The sequence below is a fragment of the Delphinus delphis genome, chromosome 19 (genome assembly GCF_949987515.2).
Source record: "Delphinus delphis chromosome 19, mDelDel1.2, whole genome shotgun sequence".
Classification (NCBI taxonomy): Eukaryota; Metazoa; Chordata; class Mammalia; order Artiodactyla; family Delphinidae; genus Delphinus; species Delphinus delphis.
In genome coordinates, this window is record NC_082701.1 from 30,823,456 (window position 1) to 30,827,319 (window position 3,864).

Here is a 3,864-nt window from a genome sequence, read left to right on the forward strand (position 1 = left end):
ATTTGTCAATCTAAAAGAAATGGATAAATTCCTAGAAACATACAAGCTCCCAAGTCTGAATCAGGAAGAAATAGAAAATATAAACAGACCAATTACCAGTAGCAAAATTGAATCAGTATTATAAAAAAATCTACCCCCCCAATAAAGAAAAACTTGCTAAAAGCAGAAGTCCAGGACCGAATGGCTTCACCGGTGAATTCTACCAAACATTTAAAGAAGAGCTAACACCTACCTTTCTCAAACTATTCGCAAAAAATTGAAGAAGAAGGAATGATTCCAAAGTCATTCTACAAAGCCAGCATCACCCTGATACCAAAAGCATTCAAAGATACCACAAGAAAAGAAAATTACAGGCCAATATCACTGGTGAACATGGATGCAAAAATCCTCAACAAAATATTAGCAAACTGAATGCAACAAGGATCATATACCATGATCAAGTGGGATTTATCCCAGGGATACAAGGATGGTTCAATATCTGCAAACCAATCAATGGGATACACAACATTAACAAATTGAAGAATAAAAATCATGTGATCATCTTAATAGATGCAGAAAGAGCTTCTGACAAAACTCATCATCCACTTATGATAAAAACTTTCAACAAAGTGGGTATAGAGGGAACAAACCTCAACATAATAAAGGCCATTTATGACAAACGAATGGTCAACATCATACCCAGTGATGAAAAGCAGGAAGCGTCCTCTAAGATCAGGAAAAGACCAGGATACCCAGTCTCATAACTTTTATTCAACATAGTATTGGATGATCTAGCCACTGTAATCAGATAAGAAAGAGAAATAATATGAATTTAAATTGTAAAGGGAGAAGTAAAATTGTCACTGTTTGTAGATGACATGATATTGTATCTAGAAAATCCTAAAGATGCCACAAAAAACTATTAGAACTAATAAATGAATTCTGTAAAGTTGCAGGGTGCAAAATTAATATACAGAAATCTGTTGCATTTCTATACACTAACAACAAACTATCAGAAAGAGAAATTAGGAAAGTAATCCAATTTCAATTGCATCAAAAAGAATAAAATACCCAGGAATGAATCTAACCAAAGAGATAAAAGACTTGTACTCAGAAAACTGTGAACATTGATGAAAGAAATTGAACACAACACAAATTGGAAGATATACCATACTCATGGATTGGAAAAACTGATATCATTAAAATGACCATACTATCCAAGGCAATCCACAGATCCAATGCAGTCCCCATCAAAATACCAATGACATTTTTCACAGAACTAGAACAGAAGTCTAAAATTTGTATGGAAACACAGAAGACCCCAAATAGCCAAAATGATCTTGAGAAAGAACAAAGCTGGAGGTACCATGCTCCCTGATTTCAAACTATACTACAGAGCTACAGTAATCAGTATGGTACTGGCACAAAAACAGACAGATCAATGGAACAGAATAGAGAGCCTAGATTTAAACCCACACTTATATGTTCAAAGGAGGCAAGAATACACCTTGGGGAAAATACAGCCTCTTCAGTAAAAGGATGGGAAATCTGGACAGCTCCATGCAAAGGAATTGAACTGTACTACTTTCTCACATCATACACAAAAACAAACTCAAAATGGATTAAATAATTAAATGTAAGAGTTAAAACCATAAAACTCCTAGAAGAAAACATAGGCAGTATGCTTTTTGACATTGGTCTTAGCTATATTTTTTGGATCTGTCTCTTCAGGCAAGGGAAACAAAAGCAAAAATAAATGGGGGACTTCCCTGGTGGTGCAGTGGTTAAGGATCCGCCTGCCAATGCAGGGGACACAGGTTCGATCCCTGGTCTGGGAAGATCCCACATGCCACGGAGCAATTAAGCCCTTGTGCTGCAACTACTGAGCCTGAGCTCTAGAGCCCGCGAGCCACAACTACTGAGCCCATGTGCCACAACTACTGAAGTCTGAGTGCCTAGAGCCGGTGTTCTGCAACAAGAGAAGCCACTGCAATGAGAAGCGCGCGCAGCACGATGAGGAGTAGCCCCTGCTCACCACAACTAGAGAAAGCCCACATGCAGCAACGAAGACCCAAAGCAGCCAAAAATAAATAAAAAATAAATGGGACAACTTCAAACTGAAAGCCTTTTGTACAGTGAAGGAAACTATCAACAAAATGAAAAGGCAGCCTACTGAATGGGAAAGATATTTTCAAACGATATATCCGATAAGGAGCCAAAATATACAAAGAATTCATACAACTGAACACCAAAAAAAAAAAAATCCAATTAAAAATGGACAGAGGAACTTAATAGACACTTTTCCATAAAAGGTATACATATGGTCAACAGACACATGAAAAGATACTAAACATCACTAACCATCAAGTAAATGCAAATCAAAACCACAATGAGATACCACCTCACACCTGTCAGAATGGCTATTATCAAAAAGAACATAAAAACCAAGTGTTGAGGAGGATGTAGAGAAAAGGGAACACTTGTGCCTCGTGCACCGTTTGTGGGAATGTAAATTGATGCAGCCACCCTGGAAAACAGTGCAGAGGTTCCTCAAAAAATTAAAAATAGAATTGCCAGGGCTTCCTTGGTGGCGCAGTGGTTGAGAATCCGCCTGCCGATGCAGGGGACACGGGTTCATGCCCCGGTCCGGAAAGATCCCACATGCCGCGGAGCGGCTGGACCTGTGAGCCATGGCTGCTGAGCCTGCGCATCCAGAGCCTGTGCTCCGCAACGGGAGAGGCCACAACAGTGAGAGGCCCGCGTACCACAAAAAAAAAAAAAAAAAAAAAAGAATTGTCATATTATCCAACACTTTTGCTTCTGGGTATTTAGTCAAATAAAACAAAAATAGCAATTAGAAAAGGTATATTCACTCCAGCATTCATTGTAGCATTATTTACCATAGCCAAGACATGGAAGCAACCTAAGTGTCCATATATAGATGAATGGATGAAGAAGATGTGGTATATATACACAATGGAATATTACTCAGCCACCAGAAAATGAAAATTTGCCATTTGTGACAACATGGATGGATCTAGAGGGTATTATGCTAAGTGAGATGTCAGACAGACAAATACCAAATGATCTCACTTATATGTGGAATCTGAAAAACAAAACAAACAAAACAGAACAAAAACAGATTCAGAGATACAGGGAACAAATGGGTAGTTGCCAGAAAGGAGGGGCATGGGGGTGAAATAGATATAGGGGATTAAAAGGTACAGATTTCCAGTTATATAATAAATAAGTACAGAGATGTAATATACAGCATAAGGAATATGGTCGATAAAATTGTAATGACTTTTTATGGGGACAGATGGTTACTAGACTTACCATGGTGATCATTTCATAATGTATGCAAATGTCAAATCATGATGTAGTACACTTGAAACTAACATAATATTGTCAACTATATTTCAAGAAAAATCTATTAGGTAGACATAAAAACTCTTAGATAAATAGTTGTGTTTTTTTGTCCTGCAGGAAATTGAAAGAACTTGCAGTCATTTGTAGTATTGTTGTGAAACCAGCAACTGATTCAGTTTGTAATTATTTTGAATTTCATAAAGATACTTGAAGTGTGGTACCCATACTAACATGAAACAATGCTAATCCAGTGGAGTTTAATAAGGAAAATGTAAAAGAGCAATGTATGGGTCTATTTTGAAATATATAAGCCTTCAACATTGCATAAAGTTAATTTTAAAAATCTTAAGAAGTACAAGTTAGTGTGTCCATAGCACCTATACCAGAAACAACACAAGATTCAAGTGATGGGACTTCCCTGGTGGCGCAGTGGTTGAGAATCTGCCTATCAATGCAGGGGACACGGGTTCAAACCCTGGCCCAGGAAGATCCCACATGCTGCGGAGCAAGTAAGCC